Here is a 15,060-nt window from a genome sequence, read left to right on the forward strand (position 1 = left end):
TGAAATGGAAAAATTTTCCATGGTTGTGGATTGGAAGAACAAATATTGTTAAAATGTCTATGCTACCCAAAGCAATCTCCACATTCAATCTAATCCTTATCAAAATATCATCAACATTTTTCACAGAGCTGGAACAAACAACCCTAAAATTTGTATGGAACCAGAAAAGATCACAAAGAGTCAGGGGGATATTGAAAATGGAAACTAAAGCCAGAGACATCACAATTCCAGACTTCAGTCTGTATTGCAAAGTTGTAATCATCAAGACAATATGGTACTGGCACAACAACAGACACATAGATCAATGGAAAAGAATAGAGACCATACAACTGTACCCTCAACTCTGTGGTCAACTAATCTTCAACAAAGCAGGAAAGAATATCCAATGGAAAAAAGATAGTATCTTCAACAAATGGTGTTGGAAAAATTAGACCGCCACATGTAGAAGAATGAAACTGGACCACTTTCTTACACCAGACACAAAAATAAACTCAAAATGGATGAAAGACCTTAATGTGAGACAGGAGTCCATCAAAGTCCTAGAAGACAACACAGGCAGCAACTCTTCGACCTCAGCCACAGCAACTCCTTGCTAGACACATCTTCAAAGGCCAGGGAAACAAAAGCAAAAATGAACTATTAGGATTTCATCAAGATAAAAAAGCTTTTGCCTTTGCTTTTTATCAACAAAACAAAAAGGCAACCTATGGAAGAGGAAAAGATATTTGCAAATGACCTATCAGATAAAGGGCTAGTATCGAAAATCTATAAAGAACTTATCAAACTCTACACACAAAAAACAAATAATCCAGTCAAAATATGGACAGAAGATATGAATAGACATTTCTTCAAAGAAGACATGCAAATAGACAACAGACACATGAGAAAAATGCTCCACGTCACTTGACATCAGGGAAATACAAATCAAAACCACAATGAGATACCACTTCATACTGGTAAGAATGACTAAAATTAATAAGTCAGGAAACAACAAATGTTGGTGAGAATGTGGAGAAAGGGGAACTCTCTCCACTCTGGAAAACAGTATGGAGATTCCTCAAGAAGTTAAAAATAGAGCCACCCTATGACCCAATTGCACTACTAGGTATTTACTCCAAAGATACAAATGTCGTGATCTGAAGAGGAGCACCTGTACCCGAATGTTTATGGCAGCAATGTCCTCAGTAGCCAAACTGTAGAAAAACCTCAGATGTCCGTCAACAGATAAATGGCTAAAGAATGAAATCTTGTCATTTGCAACAATGTGGATGAAACTAGAGGGTATTATGCTAAGTGAAGCTAAGTGAAATAAGTCAATTAGAGAAAGGCAACTACCAGATGATTTCACTCGTATGTGGACTATAAGAAACAAAACAGATGAACATAGGAGAAAGGGAGGAATATAACAGAAACAGAGAGAGGCAAACCGTAAGAGAATCTTAACTATAGGAAACAGAGGATTGTTGGAGGGACGTGGGGGGATGGAGTAATTGAGTGATGGGCATTAAGGAGGGCACTCGATGTAATGAACACTGGATGTTATGTGCAACTGATGAATCACTAAATTCTACCCCTGAAACTAATAATACAGTATATGTTAACTAAATTGAATTTAAATTAAAAAGATAAATAAAATGTGACTATTATGACTGACGATCTGAATTTCTAATTTCTAATTTCTAATTTAATTTATATTTACACTTAAAAATCACATGTGGTTAGTGACTACCATCTTGGACAGTACATAACTGAATTTTGGTTCATTGTATATAACAGAGAACCTGCAAACAACAGTGACCTACTAAAATGAAAGTTTATTTCCCTTTCACAGAAGAAAAAGTCTGGAGGTAGGCCCTCAAACTTAGACTGGCGCTCTTGGGTGCCATAAAGAATCAAGTCTTCTATCATTCTCAAGTTCAATCCATGATCCAAGAAGGCTGCTAGAGCTCTAGCCATCATGTCTAAATCATAGATTGGAACATTCCATACAAATACTGTTATTCAGCTCTGGGAAACTGTCTTCTATTATTTCTCATTATTTTTTGTCTTTTCTCACTTCTCTGTGTCTCTTTGTAACTCCTATTAGTCAATGTTGGTCCATCTGGATTAATCCTCCATGTGGCTTAATCTTTATCTTCATATTCTCTTCCTACTTTTGTCTTTTTGTTATGCATTCAAGAAGACTTCTTCAACTTTTCCTTCTTTTCCTCATGTTTTCTATTGGATTTTTAATTTGGAAATTATATTTTTAATTTCTATGACTTCTTGTTTATCTTTTCATTGTCTTGCTGTCATAGCAAACTGTTTTTGAATTAATGGATCCACACTTTGTCTATGTTATTTGAATCATTTGTTTTTTCAGAGTCAAAGGTTTTATTGATCTTGCTCCTTTCCATTTGTATTGCTTATTTCTCTCCTATGCTAGGTGACACTTTTTTCCATTCATACATATAAACGAAGGAGTGGGTCTGATTGATTTAGCTTTTGGTTGGTATCCTTGATGTTTTCTTAAATGAAAAAAGGCTGATTGGGTGGCTCTCTATGAGTGAGCGGGGCACATAAATTATCAGAGGTTACCTGAAGAGTGTGAGAGGGAGAATAGGCTGAGCACACCCCTACCCAGCTGAGCTAAAATGGGAAAGGATTATTCTAGAATTCTGACCTTCACGCTCAGAAGCCAGGTCCTCTTAGGTGGCCTCCTGGGTGTTTAATGGGTATTACTTTACATTGACCTTGAAGGCATTCTTAGTGGTGCAGTTTGCAGGCCATGCCATAGATCTACAAATAGTTCTTATATAATCACCTACATTTCTTCCTTTCTTTCATCCTGGCTTCCATCCTGCTGACCCTGGTGGGCTTTGCTGTGAAAAATTGGTGGGCACCATTCTAGGTTTCTCTCCTATGTGCTCTGGGCTGTGGTGCTCCTTAGTCCATTTATCTGTCAATATGACCCATCCACCTTCCAGCTCCCTAAATTCATCACAAGTTGTAATCCTCTGACATCTCCCACACTGTTCTCAGTGCTTTTATGAATTCATTCCTTTTTATACTTTTTTTAAATTGTCATTTCTGTGGATTTTAAAAAAGAAGTGGAGATAGATACTTGAATGATAAGTCTATTTGAACTAGACTAGCAGGGTTAGCAGGATCTGTATTCTGTGCAAAGCAGAAAAACAGGAGATTGCCCAGAATCCAGTGCCTGGTTCCACTGTCGTTCTTACAAGCACGTGGCCACACCCAAGACAAGAGCCTTTCAACATTAAGGAGTCCTACCTTACCTGGCACCTTGATCATGTTCTATTGTCTTTCTTCTTACCTTGACTCTTAACTAGAGAGTACAAAGCAATTGGTCAAAGACCATAACTCAGGTCGTAGGAGATGGACAGAGTCCCCAAGGCATCCATTCATCTGTTCAGTATTTGATGGCCTTTCAAAGTTAATGGTCAAATTTTTTACTGCCAGCAGGTGGCAGTGAACATATCTCACATTTATATCCTGTCTTCCATCTAACCCTCTGACCAGCCAAAGTGTCCCTAGCAGAGAATTTTCCTCAAAACCCTACTGCTTAAAAACTACTAAAAAATACCTTGAATGCAAACTGCAATATTCTATGTATTTTGAAAGGATCCTTTCATGTAATTCTCCAACCACCATAAGCAAGTTGTCTAAGGTTGTACATCTAATATATAGTTGTCTCCCAATTCAGACTCAGGGGTTTCAAAAAATTGCTGCATTTCTTTGTTGTTGGTAAGTCCTGGGTTGCCTTTGCTTATTTTGGTTTCTTGCTGCATTTAACAGGGGTCCAGTTTGGCTCCATGCTCCTTCCTGGGACTGTGCATTTCTGCACCATGCCATCCTGTGTGTGGGGGGCAGGGTGGGATGAGGATGGGAGGTGGTAGGTAGCTGAGGTTCTGGATTAGAGTGACTGGTAAGCACAGATGCTAGGGGTAACTATAAAATTTTGGTCTGGACCCATAGCTCTGATATTATGGCTTCAGGCAACTCAGAGTTTTGCATCCAAAAGGGGCACCAGGCATACTCCAAACCCTTCTTCTGGGAGTGCAGCAGCAGTCTTTTCAAGCTCGTCTTTGCCCAGATATGGCTTATAAGAAGTCCCCACATTGAACCCTTGTGGCCACTGCATCCCCCATCATGTCAGGGATGGCTACTGGAAGCACTGATGGTTTAAAAGGAGCATCTCTTTCAAGATTTCCAAATGGGCCTGGGTGAGGCATCCTTATAGGCTGCTAGCACCTCACCCAAATACTTTTGCAGTGCCTGGGGTTTCTGCATTAATGTTACTTCTTTTGGGCAAGTCATTATTTTCTAAGGCCCCACATTCATTTATTTATGCACCAACCAATTATTGAGTGCCCAACATTGGGAACATAATAGTGAGTAAGAGGCAGTTTTTTCCCTAAAGGGTCTCATGGTCCATCCTTGACTGTGTGTGACTCTAGCAGGAAATGGAATTGGGAGAGTCAAAACCAAGGACACACTTGTCATGGCCTGAGCTCCTACCAGCCTGAATGGGGCACTGGCTGGTCAAAACTGAGGAGGTCTGGTAATTGGGACACCAGGACAAAAGGGGGAGGAAGAGTTTACAGTACTGCCCAACAATATGGCTAGGCACTGGAGGTACAGTCATGAATATACCTATGATTTAAAAAAATGTGCCTTCAATTTTTTGGCTCTGGTTTGGAAGAGTTTGCCTATAGTAGATATTTGTAAACAGTTAAGAAGCACATTTCTAGGTGGTATAAGCAGGTAACATTTACCACGAGCATAGTAGTATCTAAAAAATCCATGTGGGGTCACGGAGAGGCAAGTAGGCAAGATGTTTGGTAATGGGTGGTTTAAAATACCTCCCGAAGGAATTTTCTCCACTTTGATCTGCTACTTTTTCCATTAAAACTAAAGAGTTCTATCAAATCCAGCTTCCACAGCTGTGGAGGATATTTCACAGGCAGTAGATGGCAAAGTGTGTTCATATTCTAAAGAAAGCACTGATAGGAAGTCATGAAGGAAAGTAGCAGTTCACTAGTGTTGGGCTTTGTGCATTAGCTATTGAGAATAAAAACAGTCAAAGCTTGTATACATGCATTGTGCATTTGTTGTACAAATGTTCTGTACTTCAAATATAAAACTCTGCTTATAGAGAGGCTAAGAACTCCAAGGCTGATATAAGAGTGACCAGAATGGGGTAGGAAACATCACAGACTAACATGAATTATTCATAAAGGTCAAAAGATTTGGGATGCCTGGGTGACTCAGTTGGTTCAGCGTCTGCCTTTGGCTCAGGCCATGACCCCCGGGGTCCCGGGATCAAGTCCCACATCAGGCTTCCCGCAGGGAGCTTGCTTCTCCCTCTGCCTATGTCTCTGCCTCTCTCTGTCTCTGATGAATAAATGGATAAAATCTTTAAAAAAAGATCAGAAGATGTATGATTATTTATGATTATTCACAGATCAGAAGATATCACAGCATAAGTGTAATTGAAGAGTAGGAACCCAGTAACCACACAGAGACTTTGTACATCCCAGGCACACCTGGCAAAGGACATCAAACCTAGGAAGAAGGATTGGGTGGTTAACACCAGACTTAAACCATAGTTATAGCTACACATTATTTCTAAGTTATGTGCAAGCAAATATTCATTCTGTATTTATAATTACTCCTGTCTCCAGCCATGTTTCCTAAAGGAAAACTTAATAAGAGTCTTATCATGGACCAGGCACTATTTTAAGGCCCTGTCATTTAATCATTGTAACAGCTCGAGGAGGCAGGTACCACCATTGTCTCTATCGTAGGGGTGAGAATTTGGAGGCTGAGTTCTCTCAGGAACTTGTCTGACTCCTCATTTATCTGCAAAGTGGCAGATGAGGCATTTGTACCTCAAGCAATCTAACTACAGGAGTCTATGTTTGTAATTACTATGTATATATGTTGCTTCTATGTGTCAGAGCATTAACGGGCTGGGTAGAGTCCATTGCATTTTGTAGGATTATTTTATTTTAACCTAGTTTTCTTGTTGACTTCATAAAATTCTGAGTCAGGTATCTGTCACTTAGGCAGTCTTCTGACCCCTCTTTTCTTTGCGGGTGTCCATGCCCAGGACAAGGAGGCAGAAAGAAAAGAGCAAACCAAACCCAAGAACTCCTTCCTCTGGGGTATACCAAGGATTTTCCCTCCCTTCCCCTATGATCCTCTGCACTGTTTCTTAGATTTCACATGTGAGTGAAACCATGTGATAATTATCTTTCTTTGATTGACTTATTTTGCTTAGCTTAAAACTCTCTAGTTCCATCCTCGTCATTACAAATGGTGAGATTTCATAGTTTGGTGGCTGAGAAATATTCCATTGTGTATATACGCCACCTCTTCTTTATCTATTCATCTGTTGATGGACAACTGGGCTCTTTCCATAGTTTGGCTTTGAGAAGTCATCAGAGAGGGAGACAAACCATGAGAGTTATTTTTTTTATAATAAATTTATTTTTTATTGGTGTTCAATTTACCAACATACAGAATAACACCCAGTGCTCATCGCGTCAAGTGACTCCCTCAGTGCCCGTCACCCATTCCCCTCCAACACCCGCCCTCCTCCCCTTCCACCACCCCTAGTTCGTTTCCCAGAGTTAGGAGTCTTTATGTTCTGTCTCCCTTTCTGGTATTTCCCACACATTTCTTCTCCCATCCCCTCTATTCCCTTTCACTATTATTTATATTCCCCAAATGAATGAGAACATACACTGTTTGTCCTTCTCTGATTGACTTACTTCACTCAGCATAATACCCTCCAGTTCCATCCACGTTGAAGCAAATGGTGGGTATTTGTCATTTCTAATGGCTGAGGAATATTCCATTGTATACATAAACCACAGCTTCTCTATCCATCATCTTTCGATGGACACCGAGGCTCCCCCCACAGTTTGGCTATTGTGGACATTGCTGCTAGAAACATTGGGGTGCAGGTGTCCCGGCGTTTATTACATCTGTATCTTTGGGGTAAATCCCCAGCAGTGCAATTGCTGGGTCATAGGGCAGGTCTATTTTTAACTCTTTGAGGAACCTCCACACAGTTTTCCAGAGTGGCTGCACCAGTTCACATTCCCACCAACAGTGTAAGAGGGTTCCCTTTTCTCCGCATCCTCTCCAACATTTGTTGTTTCCTGCCTTGTTAATTTTCCCCATTCTCACTGGTGTGAGGTGGGATCTCATTGTGGTTTTGATTGGTATTTCCCTGATGGCAAGTGATGCAGAACATTTCCTCATGTGCATGTTGGCCACGTCTAGGTCTTCCTCTGTGAGATTTCTGTTCATGTCTTTTGCCCATTTCATGATTGGATTGTTTGTTTCTTTGCTGTTGAGTTCAATAAGTTCTTTATAGATCTTGGATACTGGCCCTTTATCTGATACGTCATTTGCAAATATCTTCTCCCATTCTGTAGGTTGTCTTTTAGTTTTGTTGACTGTATCCTTTGCTGTGCAGAAGCTTCTTATCTTGATGAAGTCCCCAATAGTTCATTTTTGCTTTTGTTTCTTTTGCCTTCGTGGATGTATCTTGCAAGAAGTTACTGTGGCTGAGTTCAAAAGGGTGTTATCTGTGTTCTCCTCTAGGATTTTGATGGATTTGTCTCACATTTAGATCATTCATCCATTTTGAGTTTATCTTTGTGTCTGGTGAAAGAGAGTGATCTAGTTTCATTCTTCTGCATGTGGATGTCCAATTTTCCCAGCACCATTTATTGAAGAGACTGTCTTTCTTCCAGTGGATAGTCTTTCCTCCTTTATCGAATATTAGTTGACCATAAAGTTCAGGGTCCACTTCTGGGTTCTCTATTCTGTTCCATTGATCTATGTGTCTGTTTTTGTGCCAGGACCACACTGTCTTGATGACCACAGCTTTGTAGTCCAACCTGAAATCTGGCATTGTGATGCCCCCAGATATGGTTTTCTTTTTTAAAATTCCCCTGGCTATTCAGGGTCTTTTCTGATTCCACACAAAATAATTCCAAAACCAGACAAAGACCCCACCAAAAAGGATAATTACAGACCAGTATCCCTGATGAACATGGGTGCAAAAATTCTCAACAAGATACTAACCAATAGGATCCAATAGTACATTAAGAAAATTATTCACCATGACCAAGTAGGATTTATCCCTGGGACACAAGGCTGGTTTAACACTCGTAAAACAATCAATGTGATAGATCACATCAACGAGAGAAAAAACAAGAACCATATGATTCCCTCAAAAGATGCAGAGAAAACATTTGATATAATACAGCATCCATTCCTGATCAAAACTCTTCAGAGTGTAGGGATAGAGGGAACATTCCTCAACATCTTAAAAGCCATCTACGAAAAGCCCACAGCAAATATCATTCTCAATGGGGAAGCACTGGGAGCCTTTCCCCTAAGATCAGGAACAAGACAGGGATGTCCACTCTCACCACTGCTATTCAACATAGTACTGGAAGTCCTAGCCTCAGCAATCAGACAACAAAAAGACATTAAAGGCATTCAAATTGGCAAAGAAGAAGTCAAACTCTCCCTCTTCGCTGATGACATGATACTCTACATAGAAAACCCAAAAGCCTCCACCCCAAGATTGCTAGAACTCATACAGCAATTTGGTAGCGTGGCAGGATACAAAATCAATGCCCAGAAATCAGTGGCATTTCTATACACTAACAGTGAGAGTGAAGATAGAGAAATTAAGGAGTCAATCCCATTTACAATTGCACCCAAAAGCATAAGATACCTAGGAATAAACCTAACCAAAGAGGTAAAGGATCTATACCCTAAAAACTATAGAACACTTCTGAAAGAAATTGAGGAAGACATAAAGAGATGGAAAAATATTCCATGCTCATGGATTGGCAGAATTAATGTTGTGAAAATGTCAATGTTACCCAGGGCAATTTACATGTTTAATGCAATCCCTATAAAAATACCATGGACTTTCTTCAGAGAGTTAGAACAAATTATCTTTTTTTAAATAATAAATTTATTTTTTATTGGTGTTCAATTTGCCAACATACAGAATAACACCCAGTGCTCATCCCGTCAAGTGCCCCCCTCAGTGCCTTAACTATAGGGAAAAAACAGAGGGTTGCTGAGGGGAGGGAGTAATTTGGTGATGGGCATTAAGGAGGGCATGTGATCTGATGCATACTGGGTGTTTTTTTTTAAATATTTTTTTTATTGGAGTTCAATTTGCCAACATATAGCATAAGAGTACTGGGTGTTATATGCAATTGATGAATTATTGAACTCTACATCTGAAAATAATGATGTACTATATGTTGGCTCATTGAATTTAAATAAAAAGAAAAAATATTAGAGTAGCAAATTAAACAATGAGGACAATAAGAAAATAAAATTATACATTATCCTCCAGTATTCAATTCCTTCCTTCTCGAGCCATCTAGATAAATTTATTTATTTTACTAAAGAGAAAAAAAAGGCTACTTGAAATAAATTCCTTTAATTCCCTCTTTTGTTCCTCAAAATATTTTTAGTCACTCACCTTTTTCTCATTTTTTTCATCTTAGAGGAAGAAGTGTCTCCTTCTTATTACTCATCTGTCTCCCTATCCACCCTTTCCTTTGAATCCTATAACCTTGTACTTTCCACTCTCTTCTGCTTCCACACCCCATACGCTCACCTAACTTTTGACCATCAACTTCTTCCCAACTGTCTAAATAGAAATTATTTACTTCTGTCTATAAATAATCTTCTCTTGACTTCCTCCTCTTGTTACTTCGAAATCTTGCAGTATGTTTGTTCCTGCAGCATATTATTTCCTTTTTTTCTTCTGGTTTATGCATATTTCCTTTGGTTGCCAAATCCAAAGACTTTCCTCTATTGCCACCCTCTTTTGCCCCTATTCAGTGTTGGGTATTCCTTGCTAAGAATTCTCCTTCACTGTGTCCCTGGCTTCCATGACATAAGTTCTTGGCATCCTTCTTTGGTGGCTTTTCTGCTGTCTCCCTTTTCATTTTTATTCCTGTTATTATAGTAGTATAACAAATTATCTCCAAACTTAGTAGTGTAAAACTACTATTTATTATGTTCCTGGATTCTGTGGGTCAGAAATTCAGATGGGGAAATAGCAAGGTTGGGCTGTCTCTGCTCAGTGACGTCTGGGCAGGCAGGAAGGCCAGGCTGGAATCATCTGATGACTGGTTTGCCCCTGTGTGTCTGGTGTTTGATGCTGGCCTCAGGTCCTCTTCCATGTGGGCTAGTTGGGATCTTCCTCACAGCTTTGTGATCTGGTTCTAGGAGTTTGTGTCCCAACAAAGAGTAGACCACAGAGAAGCTGTATTATTTTAAGGATTTGCCTCCTAAGTGATATAGCATCACATTTTTTTCTCTAGTTGATGATGTAATTCTTTTTTTTTAAATTTAAATTCAAGTTAGTTAACATATAGTGTAACATTACACTATGTATTATGAAATGTATAGTTTCAGGAGTAGAATTTAGTGATTCATCATTTATATAAACACCCAGTGCTCATCCCAACAAGTGCCCTCCTTAACGCTCATCATCCATTTAGCTCATTCCCCACCCACCTTACCTCTAGTAACCCTGAGTTTTTTTCTCTATAGTTAAGAGTATTTTAACTATACTAAAATAGTTAAAAGAGGGTTTGCCTCCCTCTCTGTTTTTATCTTATTTTATTTTTCCTTCTCTTCCTTTACCTTCAACTGTTTTGTTTCTTAAATTCCACATATGAGTGAAATCATATGATATTTTTCTTTGACTTATTTCATTTAGCATAATACACTCTAGTTCCATCTACATTGTTGCAAATGACAAGATTTTATTCTTTTTGACAGTTGAGTAATATTCCACTGTATATTTACATATTTATATATAACATATATATAAATCCCTCAATCTTCTTTATGTATCCATCAATTGATGGACATTTGGGCTCTTTCCATAATCTGGCTATTGTTGATAGTGCTGCTATAAACATTGGGGTGCATACCCCTAGAATCAGCATTTTTGTATCCTTTAGATAAACACCTAGTAGTACAATTGCTGGCTTGTAGTGTAGCTCTAGTTTTATCTTTTTGAGGAAACTATACTGTTTTCCAGAGTGGCTACAGCAGTTTGCATTCCCACCAACACCATAAGAGGGTTCCCTTTTCTCCACGTCCTCCCCGACATCTGTTGTTTCATGAGTTTTTAATTTTAGCCATTCTGACAGCTGTGAGGTGATCTATCATTGTGGTTTTGATTTGTATTTCCGTGATGATGAGCCATGTATCTTTTCATGTATCTGTTAGCCATCTGGATGTCTTCTTTGGAAAAATGTTTATTCATGTCTTTTGCCCATTTCTTACCTAAATTATTTGTTTTTAGGTGTTTTAGGTGTTGAATTTGATAAGTTCTGTATAGATCTTGGATACTAACCCTTTATCTCTTTTATCTTTATGTCATTTGATATAACATCAAATCTATCATTCATTATTGGTAGGATCAGTCACAAGCTCAGATTCACTGGGAATATTCTTCAGTGAAAAAATTAGGTATAAAAGACCTATTTTCTTTCTCCAAATTAAAGAGAATTTTACTATTTTCTTTATGCACATTAATTTTTTTAATAGTGTAGGATTTTGAATACTCTTTAATTCTTAGAATTAAGAATATTTTATATTCTTAAAGAATCTGCTGGTCAGCTACTTTTTCACTGATTATGTGCACAAAAATATCTAGGATGAATACAGCTATGATTACACATTCTGTAACTTACAACTTTCTATAAGGCAACTTCTGAAAAATATTCTTATATTTATTGTCAATTATTCAGGATAAGCTTATTTCTTCTATTGAGTCACTAGGTAATTGTTAGAAAATTGATTTTCCTTTTGTTTTCCTTGTAATGAATTCTCAAAAGACATTTTTAAATTGTCAAATTTCTTGATGGTGTAGCTAGAGCCCCAATTAGGGAAAATTACCAAATTTCTGAACTTCTGATCTTTAGCCAACCATTTGCTGGAAGAAATTGACTTTGGGTGATGAAAGTATATCAAATTTATACTAAAGTTATTGCAAGGACAAATTCTGAGCCTCCTTCAGAGAAGCAAGTACTATCATCCCTTGAGCTAAGTGACCAGGAGGCGTGTGTAAAGCATTAAAGCCTGAAGGCCATTAATAGGTCAGAAAGGGAAATGGGGAGACAGAAAAGATGAAACTGTATGGTGAGGTTTGCATGGTAAATTATGGTAAAGTCAAATGGCAAAAGGTTAGGAATGATGCTATTGTTTACGTTATGAACTACTTTATCATTTGTAGTGATATTTGCATTCACAGGACTCTGCCTACAAAGTAAGGACTTCAGTGTGCTTTGTAAATGAGCACTATCAATCTTATGAGAGATCTTAAGGAAAAAAAGCTTATATTTGTACAAAAATGGCAAACTAGCCTGAGTCAAAACCCTCTTAGAATTATTCACCTTGTTAGTTAACAGGTGACTGTGGTTTCTGGGATTCTAGGTTTCTCAGATAAAAATTCAAAATATACAGCATGAAAATATCTCCAGAAAATTCATGACTGAGGATGTTTTCCTTACGTATTCTTACTTTTATTTTACCATGAGGAATTAGAATTAAAAAATTGCAACTATGGTTAAATTTTCCTGAGAGAGTTATTTCTTTTCCAAGTCTTAGTGAGGAGTAAATATGATGTGTATGGATGTAGCTGGGGTTAGATGGGGATGTAGCTTGGTGACTGGTTTGGGGCCATCCAGGGATTCTGAACAATAACTATTAGCATCTTAGTGGCCAGGGTTGAGAAGCAGATATTACTTTGATTTTGAAAATTCAATAGAATTCAAAATTCAAGTTTCCTTTCACAGATGTTTTCCACACTGATCACATGAAATGGGAAATTGGGAAAAACAAATGACTAAAACCATCATTTATATTTTTATAGCAAAAAAAAAACACTAAGTATTTTGATTTTGTAACTACTATATTAAATTTCAATGAATTCTGCAGATATTTTTTTCCAATAAGAATTTATGTTTTCATCAACTGTGCTTTTAATTTCTCCAGCTTTAGGGGACCATCCTTCTTTCAGCATTTAATAAGATAGCATTGATTTCACACCCCACATCCTGTTGACAGTCTAATACATTAAAAGTTCTCAGGATTTGCAAAGAATTTGCATACTTCTGGTGGTAATCCCTTCTGAACTCTGGATTTGGTGGACTTTTCAACCCTTCCTCACTAATAAGGCTTTTCTGGATTATTTGGACTAACTGAGAAGTTTTACCACATGCTATAGAATAAGAATCTACCTGAAATTGCATATTAGGGACCTCTACTTTTAAAGGTCTTGACTTTCTTTGTTGTAAAAGGAAATTTCTTACTGACTCCCTTTTTCCTAAGAACTGACCGTCATAATGCTATGATTTCTCAAGTTCCACTCTTAACCTCCGGATTCTGAACTTCTCCCCCTAACTGTCTTTGCCCTGGTCTGATCACTGCCTCCAACCCTGATAAATCTATTGTGAAAATTTTGTTAGCTCTCTTTTGCTCAACCTTCTTCTTGACTGGCATGAGTTATTTTTAAAAATTAAAACAACATCAATAAACCATAAGAGACTATCAATTACTGAGAACAAACAGGGTTGATGGAGGGAGGTGTGTGGGGATGAGCTAAATGGGTGATGGGTATTGAGGAGGGCAACTGTGTTGAGCACTGGGGTTATATGTAAGTGATGAATCACTAAATTCTACTCCTGAAATGAATACTACACTATATGTCAACCAGCTAGCATTTAAATACAAACTTGAAACAAAAAAAACCCCAAACTAAACAGATCATTATAATGATCTTCTAAGTAGGTTTACTATCTGATTCTAACTCTTAACCACACAAAACCAGCAGAAGCTTTGAAAGTACAGTTTTTGTCGACAAATACCCACCATTTGCTTTGACTTGGATGGAACTGGAGGGTATGATGCTGAGTGAAATAAGTCAATCAGAAAAGGACAAACAAAAACAAAAAAAAAAAAGAAAAGGACAAACATTATATGGTCTCATTCATTTGGGGAATATAAAAATTAGTGAAAGGGAATAAAGGGAAAGGAGAGAAAACTCTGGGAAATGAACAAGGGGTAGTGGAAGGGGAGGTGGGTGGGGGTGGGGGTGACTGGGTGACCGGCACTGAGGGGGGCACTTGGCGGGGTGAGCACTGGGTGTTATGCTATATGTTGGCAAACTAAACTCCAATAAAAAATAGAAAAAAAAAAAGAAAGTACAGTTTTTGTTTAACATGTCCAGTTAGAGTGCTTAAGGAGAGCTCATCTTCTAGAACAAGTCTCAGTGAGTTGTTTTTCTCCTATTTTTTAAGGGTAGATTTTCCTAGTTCATATATTTATTGATTTTGGATTTTGATCCTAGAAACTGTGACTATTATGTTGTAGAGACTCTGATTTCTGTTATATTCCTCTAAAGGACTTCTGTGGTCTTGTTTAGCATGCAATTAACTTGCTTGGACTGGAACTACAAACACTTCATCACTGGAAGTGCTGGCAGTTCAAATCCTCTTTTAGTCTTTTAAGTCATATATGGAAGCTGTATTGAGTCTTCTCTCTACGTGCTTGGTTCAGGGGTCAGCCAGAGACTTGGGCAGAGTTCATGCATAAAATTTAAAGCTCCCTCTTGGGATCCCTGGGTGGCGCAGTGGTTTGGCGCTTGCCTTTGGCCCAGGGCGCGATCCTGGAGACCCGGGATCGAATCCCACATCAGGCCCCGGTGCATGGAGCCTGCTTCTCCCTCTGCCTGTGTCTCTGCCTCTCTCTCTCTCTCTCTGTGACTATCATAAATGAATAAAAAAAAAAATAAAGCTCCCTCTTTTCTGGTTTATCTCTTCTGTGATACCTTCCTTCACTTTCTGGCAGCTGTGGTTACCCTGGTTCCGTAGGCAAGAAAGACCATGGTCTTTGCATGAGAATTTTAATCACCCTGCCGTGTGCCGAGACTGCTGTCTCTCAGATCAAAACCAAAGAAATACGGAATAACCTATACCAGTA

Source organism: Vulpes lagopus, chromosome 24 (genome assembly GCF_018345385.1).
Source record: "Vulpes lagopus strain Blue_001 chromosome 24, ASM1834538v1, whole genome shotgun sequence".
In the NCBI taxonomy this organism is placed as follows: Eukaryota; Metazoa; Chordata; class Mammalia; order Carnivora; family Canidae; genus Vulpes; species Vulpes lagopus.